Here is a 14305-nt window from a genome sequence, read left to right on the forward strand (position 1 = left end):
ATAGAAAAATCTCATCCATTTAGGATGCAGCATGCAATATGTAGTAATCAACCTTTAGCTGTTCCATGCAATGTAGCAGCAGTTGTACTTGAAAGCATCCCTTCACAGGGACTGGAACTTAAATCTAACTCCTTAGAACACTCGGCCAGAATATGTGGAGGAGCACAACACAAACTCAGAGCTGCTTGATAGTGCTTCTTACCCCATTTAAAAAAAAAAAACTGTTTTAAAAATCACAAAGTGGCTCTATTTGGCTGAACCAAAAGCAAAATACAAATCCCGACATATGTGCTTCTTTCCATTACATGCAGAACCAAGCACATTTAGATATTAAAAATGCTTGTTTAAAAGCTGGTGACCCAACTATGTACTGTTCCTTAACCTCTCAAACATCAATGAGGCTTATGTTACAATTCAATCTGTTACACTTGATCTTTAAATTTCTCATATGGTCTAGGGGTTAGAATTTGTAGTTCTCGCCGAGGCAGCCTGGTCGACATTCCCAACTTCCAGTATGGGTATGTCTTGCCAAACCTGAGCTTACAATGCTTAATAAAACATGCTGTCTGCAGATATCATTGAAGCAATCCTGCAAGAATTCATGGAGGGTTAAATATGGTAATGTAATTGCGTTGGTTTCTGTATTTCTCCAGGTGCAATGAGTTTGCAGTCTTCTTTGCAAGACTCAGTTCAGAACATTAAAAATACCATTATTTGCAGATAACAAGCACGCAGCCAGCTAGACAACTGGAGTTAACCCATTTTGCATTTTTGGCTGACAAAACTGTCCAAGAGATCACCACAAGTCTGAGTTCCACTACATGCTGCCTTTATGCATTGCCTACTAGATTTTTAAAGTCTACGGTGAGCAGTCTGTTGGCTCCAATCACTCAAAAAGTCAACATGTTGCTTGGATCTGGAATATTCCCAAGAGCCTTAAAACTGTGGTCATTAAGCCTCTCTTAAAGAAGAGCAGTCTTGATGCCACAGTGCTAAATAATTACCGGCCCATCTCAAACCTACTACTACTACTCAGTTGTCCATTATTTTATTTTTTTTATCTTTTATTATCAAAAACATCTTACAAGTATTTACATATATTTACATACTTGTACAGACAAACATCTCATACAAGTGCAAGGGAATGGGATACACAAGGGCAGGGGGAGAAGAGACAACAAAATTACAGAAAATCAAACACACAATCATTCTCCAAACTTTCTTCAGTGATGGGGGTTGATGCCGTGGTTGGGGGGGGTGATGCCGGGGTCAGAAGATGATGTCCAGGATTCCAGAGGGTATAAGGTGGATCAGGGTGTTGTGGGGGACGAGGTGGGTGATGAACCGGTGCTCTGCTGCCATGTCGAGGTGTCGGAGGTGTGCGGCTAAGAGTCCTTTGAAGATGGGCCAAGGTTCTGCTGTTTTATTGTCACGGAGATGGATGTTCCTGTTGAGATATAATGTATACCGGGCAATGGAGAGGGTTACAGTTGTCCATTCAGGCGTGCAAATTATCTACAATGACAGAAAATGCGCTGCTGTTACAAATTGGAATAAGAGATGGAAAAGTATCCCTGCACACACAGATTAACTGCACTCTTTTCACTTTTTGATTCTCAGTTTGTTGGCAAGGAATGACTGACGTAGACCCATTTTGGATGAAAACCGTGTTTTGCGTTTGTGGAAATGAGCATCACGCAAGGATGTATGGGCTCTGTGGCGCAATGGATAGCGCATTGGACTTCTAGGCATTAGTTGCAAGGGCTTTCAAAGGTTGTGGTTTGGAGTCCCACCAGAGTCGCTAATGGTGAGGGAACAGTTTTGTTTTTTACAATGAAAAGTCTGCGCGCTTTACTATCTGATAAAAGGCACTGCTGAACGAGGTTTATTGCCAAGTGTGCTTGAAAAAGTAAGCAAATACATCGGCATTATGTCAAATAACATTATCTTGCAATTTTTCCTCAATATCCAGATTAACTGCAGTATATTGAGTGCGCAATAAATTGGTGAGAGTCGATTGATTGAAAGACTTCCAGTTTTTTTATAGCTACATTGGTACAGGGGATTTAGCTCAAAGGTAGAAAGATTGATGCCCTCGCTCTCCATTAAACACAGTTGATTGGACAGGGGCTGAACTTTCGAATGTTGCTGGCTCGCTTGTCGAGTCGCAAATATTTTGTCAACTGGGCTGGATGTCTCTGTGGCGCAATTGGCCAGTGCGCTCGGCTGGTGACCAGGAGGTTGGTGGTTTGAGCCCACCCAGGGACGACAAGCTATTTTGGAAGAGCTATCGCAGGCAAAATCCACGAGGTAACATTGTTTGCTGAATATCTACCTGAAACAGGTTGGGGTAACATTTTAGAGGCGCTGTGGCTTAGTTGGTCAAAGTGCCTGTCTAGTAAATCCCAGCAGTGCCTTCATGATAGCCTTTCAAGCAAATCAGTTGTTTACATGTACAGAAAAACATATCACCCGAAAGAGCTATTTTGCAATTAGAGATTGAACAGTATCCCTGAATAAACAGAGTAAATGCACTCTTTTCACTCCTTGTTTCTCAGTTTGATGGTAAGGAATGATTGATGTAGACCGTTTTCGGATGACTGTTTTGCTTTTGTGAAAAAGGGGAATCAGACAAAAGTTGCAAAGGCATTCAAAGGCTGTGAGTTCGAGACCCACCAGAGTCACTGTTGTAACCCCTGTTATCTACATTGGTAAATAGGAAAGCCTGCTTGTGTTATTAACTGATGAAAGGAACTGCTAAACTTGGTTCAATTACCACAGAATCCCAGTGTGCTATAGGCTGGCCACTGCTTGGTAGGAGTTTCCCGTACGTGAGTGACTGTTCCTTCCTTCCTTCACGCCCCGCTCAACCTTGTCTTCTTCTAAAGAGCTTGGCGCTGTCCTCAGAAGCTTTGGTCTTACTCAGCACCTGAGTGGCCCCACCAAGGGCAAAGGGCACACTCTGGACCTGCTAATGACAAAGCGGGTTAACATTTCAAATTACAGTGTGGTAAATGTTACTTTGTCTGATGGTTTCTGTATTTCTCCAGGTGCAATGAGTTTGCAGTCTTCTTTGCAAGACTCAGTTCAGAACATTAAAAATACCATTATTTGCAGATAACAAGCACGCAGCCAGCTAGACAACTGGAGTTAACCCATTTTGCATTTGTGGCTGACAAAACTGTCCAAGAGATCACCACAAGTCTGAGTTCCACTACATGCTGCCTTTATGCATTGCCTACTAGATTTTTAAAGTCGATGGTGAGCAGTGTGTTGGCTCCAATCACTCAAAAAGTCAACATGTTGCTTGGATCTGGAATATTCCCAAGAGCCTTAAAACTGCGGTCATTAAGCCTCTCTTAAAGAAGAGCAGTCTTGATGCCACAGTGCTAAATAATTACCGGCCCATCTCAAACCTACTACTACTACTCAGTTGTCCAATTTTTTTTATTTTTATCTTTCGAGTCCCATCATTGTAAGCATTCAGCTGAGTGGCGCAGCGGAAGCGTGCTGGGCCCATGACCCAGAGGTCAATGGACTGAAGCCATGCTCTGCTAGGACATTTTTACTTGCATTGAAGGGGATTTTAATCAGAATGTATCAAGCTAGTCAGTAATGTGTTGGATGACTGAAGCCGATCTTCAGTGCAAGCTCCCCTTTCCACATTACCTTTGAATCTAGTAGCACATTGCTTTTGACCATCCTATACAGACTACTATGGCATCTTTAATCAAGGGGATGTAGCTCAGTGGTAGAGCGCTATGGATACAAGTGAAATGAAACTGGATGGGTGTCAAGAGAGGCATAGAAAAATCTCATCCATTTAGGATGCAGCATGCAATATGTAGTAATCAACCTTTAGCTGTTCCATGCAATGTAGCAGCAGTTGTACTTGAAAGCATCCCTTCACAGGGACTGGAACTTAAATCTAACTCCTTAGAACACTCGGCCAGAATATGTGGAGGAGCACAACACAAACTCAGAGCTGCTTGATAGTGCTTCTTACCCCATTTAAAAAAAAAAACTGTTTTAAAAATCACAAAGTGGCTCTATTTGGCTGAACCAAAAGCAAAATACAAATCCCGACATATGTGCTTCTTTCCATTACATGCAGAACCAAGCACATTTAGATATTAAAAATGCTTGTTTAAAAGCTGGTGACCCAACTATGTACTGTTCCTTAACCTCTCAAACATCAATGAGGCTTATGTTACAATTCAATCTGTTACACTTGATCTTTAAATTTCTCATATGGTCTAGGGGTTAGAATTTGTAGTTCTCGCCGAGGCAGCCTGGTCGACATTCCCAACTTCCAGTATGGGTATGTCTTGCCAAACCTGAGCTTACAATGCTTAATAAAACATGCTGTCTGCAGATATCATTGAAGCAATCCTGCAAGAATTCATGGAGGGTTAAATATGGTAATGTAATTGCGTTGGTTTCTGTATTTCTCCAGGTGCAATGAGTTTGCAGTCTTCTTTGCAAGACTCAGTTCAGAACATTAAAAATACCATTATTTGCAGATAACAAGCACGCAGCCAGCTAGACAACTGGAGTTAACCCATTTTGCATTTTTGGCTGACAAAACTGTCCAAGAGATCACCACAAGTCTGAGTTCCACTACATGCTGCCTTTATGCATTGCCTACTAGATTTTTAAAGTCTACGGTGAGCAGTCTGTTGGCTCCAATCACTCAAAAAGTCAACATGTTGCTTGGATCTGGAATATTCCCAAGAGCCTTAAAACTGCGGTCATTAAGCCTCTCTTAAAGAAGAGCAGTCTTGATGCCACAGTGCTAAATAATTACCGGCCCATCTCAAACCTACTACTACTACTCAGTTGTCCATTATTTTATTTTTTTTATCTTTTATTATCAAAAACATCTTACAAGTATTTACATATATTTACATAATTGTACAGACAAACATCACACACAAGTGCAAGGGAATGGGATACACGAGGGCAGGGGGAGAAGAGACAAAAAATTACAGAAAATCAAACACACAATCATTCTCCAAACTTTCTTCAGTGTTGGGGGTTGATGCCGTGGTTGGGGGGGGTGATGCCGAGGTCAGAAGATGATGTCCAGGTTTCCAGAGGGTATAAGGTGGATCAGGGTGTTGTGGGGGACGAGGTGGGTGATGAACCGGTGCTCTGCTGCCATGTCGAGGTGTCGGAGGTGTGCGGCTAAGAGTCCTTTGAAGATGGGCCAAGGTTCTGCTGTTTTATTGTCACGGAGATGGATGTTCCTGTTGAGATATAATGTATACCGGGCTATGGAGAGGGTTACAGTTGTCCATTCAGGCGTGCAAATTATTTACAATGACAGAAAATGCGCTGCTGTTACAAATTGGAATAAGAGATGGAAAAGTATCCCTGCACACACAGATTAACTGCACTCTTTTCACTTTTTGATTCTCAGTTTGTTGGCAAGGAATGACTGACGTAGACCCATTTTGGATGAAAACCGTGTTTTGCGTTTGTGGAAATGAGCATCACGCAAGGAGGTATGGACTCTGTGGCGCAATGGATAGCGTATTGGACTTCTAGGCATTAGTTGCAAGGGCTTTCAAAGGTTGTGAGTTGGAGTCCCACCAGAGTCGCTAATGGTGAGAGAACAGTTTTGTTTTTTACAATGAAAAGTCTGCGCGCTTTACTCTCTGATAAAAGGCACTGCTGAACGAGGTTTATTGCCAAGTGTGCTTGAAAAAGTAAGCAAATACATCGGCATTATGTCAAATAACATTATCTTGCAATTTTTCCTCAATATCCAGATTAACTGCAGTATATTGAGTGCGCAATAAATTGGTGAGAGTCGATTGATTGAAAGACTTCCAGTTTTTTTATAGCTACATTGGTACAGGGGATTTAGCTCAAAGGTAGAAAGATTGATGCCCTCGCTCTCCATTAAACACAGTTGATTGGACAGGGGCTGAACTTTCGAATGTTGCTGGCTCGCTTTAAAAAAAAAAAAAAAGATGTTGCCGCTTGTCGAGTCGCAAATATTTTGTCAACTGGGCTGGATGTCTCTGTGGCGCAATTGGCCAGTGTGCTCGGCTGTTGACCGGGAGGTTGGTGGTTTGAGCCCACCCAGGGACGACAAGCTATTTTGGAAGAGCTATCGCAGGCAAAATCCACGAGGTAACATTGTTTGCTGAATATCTACCTGAAACAGGTTGGGGTAACATTTTAGAGGCTCTGTGGCTTAGTTGGTCAAAGTGCCTGTCTAGTAAATCCCAGCAGTGCCTTCATGATAGCCTTTCAAGCAAATCAGTTGTTTACATGTACAGAAAAACATATCACCCGAAAGAGCTATTTTGCAATTAGAGATTGAACAGTATCCCTGAATAAACAGAGTAAATGCACTCTTTTCACTCCTTGTTTCTCAGTTTGATGGTAAGGAATGATTGATGTAGACCGTTTTCGGATGACTGTTTTGCTTTTGTGAAAAAGGGGAATCAGACAAAAGTTGCAAAGGCATTCAAAGGCTGTGAGTTCGAGACCCACCAGAGTCACTGTTGTAACCCCTGTTATCTACATTGGTAAATAGGAAAGCCTGCTTGTGTTATTAACTGATGAAAGGAACTGCTAAACTTGGTTCAATTACCACAGAATTCCAGTGTGCTATAGGCTGGCCACTGCTTGGTAGGAGTTTCCCGTACGTGAGTGACTGTTCCTTCCTTCCTTCACGCCCCGCTCAACCTTGTCTTCTTCTAAAGAGCTTGGCGCTGTCCTCAGAAGCTTTGGTCTTACTCAGCACCTGAGTGGCCCCACCAAGGGCAAAGGGCACACTCTGGACCTGCTAATGACAAAGCGGGTTAACATTTCAAATTATAGTGTGGTAAATGTTACTTTGTCTGATGGTTTCTGTATTTCTCCAGGTGCAATGAGTTTGCAGTCTTCTTTGCAAGACTCAGTTCAGAACATTAAAAATACCATAATTTGCAGATAACAAGCACGCAGCCAGCTAGACAACTGGAGTTAACCCATTTTGCATTTGTGGCTGACAAAACTGTCCAAGAGATCACCACAAGTCTGAGTTCCACTACATGCTGCCTTTATGCATTGCCTACTAGATTTTTAAAGTCAATGGTGAGCAGTCTGTTGGCTCCAATCACTCAAAAAGTCAACATGTTGCTTGGATCTGGAATATTCCCAAGAGCCTTAAAACTGCGGTCATTAAGCCTCTCTTAAAGAAGAGCAGTCTTGATGCCACAGTGCTAAATAATTACCGGCCCATCTCAAACCTACTACTACTACTCAGTTGTCCAATTTTTTTTATTTTTATCTTTCGAGTCCCATCATTGTAAGCATTCAGCTGAGTGGCGCAGCGGAAGCGTGCTGGGCCCATAACCCAGAGGTCAATGGACTGAAGCCATGCTCTGCTAGGACATTTTTACTTGCATTGAAGGGGATTTTAATCAGAATGTATCAAGCCAGTCAGTAATGTGTTGGATGATGGAAGCCGATCTTCAGCGCAAGCTCCCCTTTCCACATTACCTTTGAATCTAGTAGCACATTGCTTTTGACCATCCTATACAGACTACTATGGCATCTGTAATCAAGGGGATGTAGCTCAGTGGTAGAGCGCATGCTTTGCATGTATGAGGTCCTGGGTTCAATCCCCAGCATCTCCAGGCAAACCTGTTTTCTTTGCAATTGCCAGATTGCAGTGCGATAATTTTTAGAGAACTTAGCTTAAATATGTTATATCTTAAAAAGTGGAGCCCCAGTGGCCTAATGGATAAGGCACTGGCCTCCTAAGCCAGGGATTGTGGGTTCAAGTCCCATCTGAGGTGTATGAAAAGCATTGTCAGCTACAGTGACATTCATAAGTTATTTTTGGGCTTTGAGCAGTATAAATGATATCTCCTACTCTTTGGCTAATGGATATTCAAAAATCAAAATTGCATCCACAAGCTTAAAAAACTCAATAAATCCATTGCGAACTGTCACCTTGTCATATTATAATGCAGTGATAGTATGGTATTGAGTAGGTTTATTCTCATCTGATGGCGAGATAGATGCTCAAACGCAAGCTTCAGAGTAAACTCCCAGTCCTACATTACCTTTGAACCTCGCAGCACTAATAAAATTCAAACAATATTATTTCATCCATCCATCCACACTACTTGCAGGAAGGTGAGACAAAGTGGCCCACCCAGTTGGCCTGGGTTCAACTCCAGGTATGGGAACATAGTGGTCAGCCTTTTGGAAGACTTGAATCCACAGGATGAATAAGACACGCTGTGGATACAAGTGAAATGAAACTGGATGGGTGACAAGAGAGGCATAGAAAAATCTCATCCATTTAGGATGCAGCATGCAATATGTAGTAATCAACCTTTAGCTGTTCCATGCAATGTAGCAGCGGTTGTACTTGAAAGCATCCCTTCACAGGGACTGGAACTTAAATCTAACTCCTTAGAACACTCGGCCAGAATATGTGGAGGGGCACAACACAAACTCAGAGCTGCTTGATAGTGCTTCTTACCCCATTTAAAAAAAAACTGTTTTAAAAATCACAAAGTGGCTCTATTTGGCTGAACCAAAAGCAAAATACAAATCCCGATATATGTGCTTCTTTCCATTACATGCAGAACCAAGCACATTTAGATATTAAAAATGCTTGTTTAAAAGCTGGTGACCCAACTATGTACTGTTCCTTAACCTCTCAAACATCAATGAGGCTTATGTTACAATTCAATCTGTTACACTTGATCTTTAAATTTCTCATATGGTCTAGGGGTTAGAATTTGTAGTTCTCGCCGAGGCAGCCTGGTCGACATTCCCAACTTCCAGTATGGGTATGTCTTGCCAAACCTGAGCTTACAATGCTTAATAAAACATGCTGTCTGCAGATATCATTGAAGCAATCCTGCAAGAATTCATGGAGGGTTAAATATGGTAATGTAATTGCGTTGGTTTCTGTATTTCTCCAGGTGCAATGAGTTTGCAGTCTTCTTTGCAAGACTCAGTTCAGAACATTAAAAATACCATTATTTGCAGATAACAAGCACGCAGCCAGCTAGACAACTGGAGTTAACCCATTTTGCATTTTTGGCTGACAAAACTGTCCAAGAGATCACCACAAGTCTGAGTTCCACTACATGCTGCCTTTATGCATTGCCTACTAGATTTTTAAAGTCTACGGTGAGCAGTCTGTTGGCTCCACTCACTCAAAAAGTCAACATGTTGCTTGGATCTGGAATATTCCCAAGAGCCTTAAAACTGCGGTCATTAAGCCTCTCTTAAAGAAGAGCAGTCTTGATGCCACAGTGCTAAATAATTACCGGCCCATTTCAAACTTACTACTACTACTCAGTTGTCCATTATTTTAATTTTTTTATCTTTTATTATCAAAAACATCTTACAAGTATTTACATATATTTACATAATTGTACAGACAAACATCACACACAAGTGCAAGGGAATGGGATACACAAGGGCAGGGGGAGAAGAGACAAAAAATTACAGAAAATCAAACACACAATCATTCTTCAAACTTTCTTCAGTGATGGGGGGTGATGCCGTGGATGGGGGGGGTGATGCCGGGGTCAGAAGATGATGTCCAGGTTTCCAGAGGGTATAAGGTGGATCAGGGTGTTGTGGGGGACGAGGTGGGTGATGAACCGGTGCTCTGCTGCCATGTGGAGGTGTCGGAGGTGTGCGGCCAAGAGTCCTTTGAAGATGGGCCAAGGTTCTGCTGTTTTATTGTCACGGAGATGGATGTTCCTGTTGAGATATAATGTATACCGGGCTATGGAGAGGGTTACAGTTGTCCATTCAGGCGTGCAAATTATTTACAATGACAGAAAATGCGCTGCTGTTACAAATTGGAATAAGAGATGGAAAAGTATCCCTGCACACACAGATTAACTGCACTCTTTTCACTTTTTGATTCTCAGTTTGTTGGCAAGGAATGACTGACGTAGACCCATTTTGGATGAAAACCGTGTTTTGCGTTTGTGGAAATGAGCATCACGCAAGGATGTATGGGCTCTGTGGCGCAATGGATAGCGCATTGGACTTCTAGGCATTAGTTGCAAGGGCTTTCAAAGGTTGTGGGTTGAGTCCCACCAGAGTCGCTAATGGTGAGAGCTCAGAGGGCAAGAAGAAAGAGGAAAAACATGTCCGAAATGCCCTCTCAGCCTGTGGTTACCCCACTTGGGCTCTCAACAGAGTGAAGAGAACCATGAAGCAGGACAAAAGGGAAACTGAACAGAGAAGGAAGGGTGTTTCTATCCCTTATGTCTCTGGCCTGTCGGAAAAACTGCAGAGAATTTTTAGACAACACGAAGTCCCTGTTTATTTTAAACCAGGAAACACTTTAAGACAAAAACTGGTTCATCCTAAGGACAAGTTGCCGACTCAAAAACAGAGCAATGTAGTTTATTCGATCCAATGCAGTGAAGAAAGCTGTAAAGAACGGTACATAGGTGAGACAAAACAGCCTCTACACAAGAGGCTTTATCAGCACAGAAGAAATACAAGTTCAGGACCACAGAGCGCCGTGCATCTCCATCTTGAAGCCTCTAATCACTCGTTTGAAGACGGTGAGGTGAAGGTTTTAAGCAGGGAGAAAAGATGGTTTGAAAGAGGAGTCAAGGAAGCTATTTTTGTTAAAAAAGAAAAACCTTCTTTAAACAGAAATGGAGGGCTAAGATTTAATCTTCCTGTTATTTATAATGGGATACTGAACCCCTGGAAAGGTAGAGGACCAGGAACAGGACATTTAGATGCTAATCAGGTACTCAGGGTGGTTGAGCCAGGGTCTCACAAAGACAAAGAGGATTCTAATAGCCCATTAAAATTCTGAATAGGCTAGCTCGGTAGATATAGGGGGGGAGTTTCTGTTGAAACAAACAACTCTTTCTTACTTCAGGAAGGCTCCTCCCAATGGGCGGGTCTTACCACAGAACAGTATTAATATCGGAGTTCTCGATCTAAATTCTTTTATTGACAATGACTCTTGGATGAGAGTCGAAACGTCTATTTTTTCAAACTGAGTCCAGATGACTACAACTGAAGCTTTTTCTACAATGGTGAGAGAACATTTTTGTTTTTTACAATGGAACGTCTGCGCGCTTTACTATCTGATAAAAGGCACTGCTGAACAAGGTTTATTGCCAAGTGTGCTTGAAAAAGTAAGCAAATACATCGGCTTTATGTCAAATAACATTATCTTGCAATTTTTCCTCAATATCCAGATTAACTGCAGTATATTGAGTGCGCAATAAATTGGCGAGAGTCGATTGATTGAAAGACTTCCAGTTTTTTTTATAGCTACATTGGTACAGGGGATTTAGCTCAACGGTAGAAAGATTGATGCCCTCGCTCTCCATTAAACACAGTTGATTGGACAGGGGCTGAACTTTCGAATGTTGCTGGCTCGCTTTCAAAAAAAAAAGATGTTGCGGCTTGTTGAGTCGCAAATATTTTATTGACTGGGCTGGATGTCTCTGTGGCGCAATTGGCCAGCGCGCTCGGCTGTTAACCGGCAGGTTGGTGGTTCAAGCCCACCCAGGGGCGACAAGGTATTTTGGAAGAGCTATCGCAGGCAAAATCCACGAGGTAACATTGTTTGCTGAATATCTACCTGAAACAGGTTGGAGTAGCATTTTAGAGGCGCTGTGGCTTAGTTGGTCAAAGTGCCTGTCTAGTAAATCTCAGCAGTGCCTTCATGATAGCCTTTCAAGCAAATCAGTTGTTTACATGTACAGAAAAACATATCACCTGAAATAGCTATTTTGCAATTATAGATTGAACAGTATCCCTGAATAAACATAGTAAATGCACTCTTTTCACTCCTTGTTTCTCAGTTTGATGGTAAGGAATGATTGATGTAGACCGTTTTCGGATGACTGTTTTGCTTTTGTGAAAAAGGGGAATCAGACAAAAGTTGCAAAGGCATTCAAAGGCTGTGAGTTCGAGACCCACCAGAGTCACTGTTGTAACCCCTGTTATCTACATTGGTAAATAGGAAAGCCTGCTTGTGTTATTAACTGATGAAAGGAACTGCTAAACTTGGTTCAATTACCACAGAATCCCAGTGTGCTATAGGCTGGCCACTGCTTGGTAGGAGTTTCCCGTACGTGAGTGACTGTTCCTTCCTTCCTTCACGCCCCGCTCAACCTCGTCTTCTTCTAAAGAGCTTGGCGCTGTCCTCAGAAGCTTTGGTCTTACTCAGCACCTGAGTGGCCCCACCAAGGGCAAAGGGCACACTCTGGACCTGCTAATGACAAAGCGGGTTAACATTTCAAATTACAGTGTGGTAAATGTTACTTTGTCTGATGGTTTCTGTATTTCTCCAGGTGCAATGAGTTTGCAGTCTTCTTTGCAAGACTCAGTTCAGAACATTAAAAATACCATTATTTGCAGATAACAAGCACGCAGCCAGCTAGACAACTGGAGTTAACCCATTTTGCATTTTTGGCTGACAAAACTGTCCAAGAGATCACCACAAGTCTGAGTTCCACTACATGCTGCCTTTATGCATTGCCTACTAGATTTTTAAAGTCTACGGTGAGCAGTCTGTTGGCTCCAATCACTCAAAAAGTCAACATGTTGCTTGGATCTGGAATATTCCCAAGAGCCTTAAAACTGCGGTCATTAAGCCTCTCTTAAAGAAGAGCAGTCTTGATGCCACAGTGCTAAATAATTACCGGCCCATTTCAAACCTACTACTACTACTCAGTTGTCCATTATTTTAATTTTTTTATCTTTTATTACCAAAAACATCTTACAAGTATTTACATATATTTACATAATTGTACAGACAAACATCACACACAAGTGCAAGGGAATGGGATACACAAGGGCAGGGGGAGAAGAGACAAAAAATTACAGAAAATCAAACACACAATCATTCTTCAAACTTTCTTCAGTGATGGGGGGTGATGCCGTGGATGGGGGGGTGATGCCGGGGTCAGAAGATGATGTCCAGGTTTCCAGAGGGTATAAGGTGGATCAGGGTGTTGTGGGGGACGAGGTGGGTGATGAACCGGTGCTCTGCTGCCATGTGGAGGTGTCGGAGGTGTGCGGCCAAGAGTCCTTTGAAGATGGGCCAAGGTTCTGCTGTTTTATTGTCACGGAGATGGATGTTCCTGTTGAGATATAATGTATACCGGGCTATGGAGAGGGTTACAGTTGTCCATTCAGGCGTGCAAATTGTTTACAATGACAGAAAATGCGCTGCTGTTACAAATTGCAATAAGAGATGGAAAAGTATCCCTGCACACACAGATTAACTGCACTCTTTTCACTTTTTGATTCTCAGTTTGTTGGCAAGGAATGACTGACGTAGACCCATTTTGGATGAAAACCGTGTTTTGCGTTTGTGGAAATGAGCATCACGCAAGGATGTATGGGCTCTGTGGCGCAATGGATAGCGCATTGGACTTCTAGGCATTAGTTGCAAGGGCTTTCAAAGGTTGTGGGTTGAGTCCCACTAGAGTCGCTAATGGTGAGAGAACATTTTTGTTTTTTACAATGGAACGTCTGCGCGCTTTACTATCTGATAAAAGGCACTGCTGAACGAGGTTTATTGCCAAGTGTGCTTGAAAAAGTAAGCAAATACATCGGCATTATGTCAAATAACATTATCTTGCAATTTTTCCTCAATATCCAGATTAACTGCAGTATATTGAGTGCGCAATAAATTGGCGAGAGTCGATTGATTGAAAGACTTCCAGTTTTTTTTATAGCTACATTGGTACAGGGGATTTAGCTCAAAGGTAGAAAGATTGATGCCCTCGCTCTCCATTAAACACAGTTGATTGGACAGGGGCTGAACTTTCGAATGTTGCTGGCTCGCTTTAAAAAAAAAAGATGTTGCGGCTTGTCGAGTCGCAAATATTTTTTCGACTGGGCTGGATGTCTCTGTGGCGCAATTGGCCAGCGCGCTCGGTTGTTAACCGGGAGGTTGGTGGTTCGAGCCCACCCAGGGACGACAAGCTATTTTGGAAGAGCTATCGCAGGCAAAATCCACGAGGTAACATTGTTTGCTGAATATCTACCTGAAACAGGTTGGAGTAACATTTTAGAGGCGCTGTAGCTTAGTTGGTCAAAGTGCCTGTCTAGTAAATCCCAGCAGTGCTTTCATGATAGCCTTTCAAGCAAATCAGTTGTTTACATGTACAGAAAAACATATCACCCGAAAGAGCTATTTTGCAATTATAGATTGAACAGTATCCCTGAATAAACAGAGTAAATGCACTCTTTTCACTCCTTGTTTCTCAGTTTGATGGTAAGGAATGATTGATGTAGACCGTTTTCGGATGACTGTTTTCTTTTGTGAAAAAGG

At 42.3% G+C, this 14305-nt stretch overlaps 2 non-coding genes across 2 annotated transcripts; both read left to right on the forward strand.

Annotated features, from left to right (window-relative positions):
- The first annotated feature begins 7565 nt into the window (after positions 1–7565).
- On the forward strand, positions 7566–7637 carry trnaa-ugc (transfer RNA alanine (anticodon UGC)). Its single transcript has one exon. It is a non-coding gene; the product is annotated as a tRNA-Ala (tRNA).
- Positions 7638–7726: 89 nt separating this feature from the next.
- Positions 7727–7799, forward strand: trnar-ccu (transfer RNA arginine (anticodon CCU)). The gene has a single exon. It is a non-coding gene; the product is annotated as a tRNA-Arg (tRNA).
- Positions 7800–14305: the final 6506 nt, after the last annotated feature.

The sequence above is a fragment of the Eucyclogobius newberryi genome, unplaced genomic scaffold, assembly GCF_026437365.1.
Source record: "Eucyclogobius newberryi isolate DKJ021-1_F unplaced genomic scaffold, fEucNew1.0.hap1 SCAF_41, whole genome shotgun sequence".
NCBI lineage: Eukaryota > Metazoa > Chordata > Actinopteri > Gobiiformes > Gobiidae > Eucyclogobius > Eucyclogobius newberryi.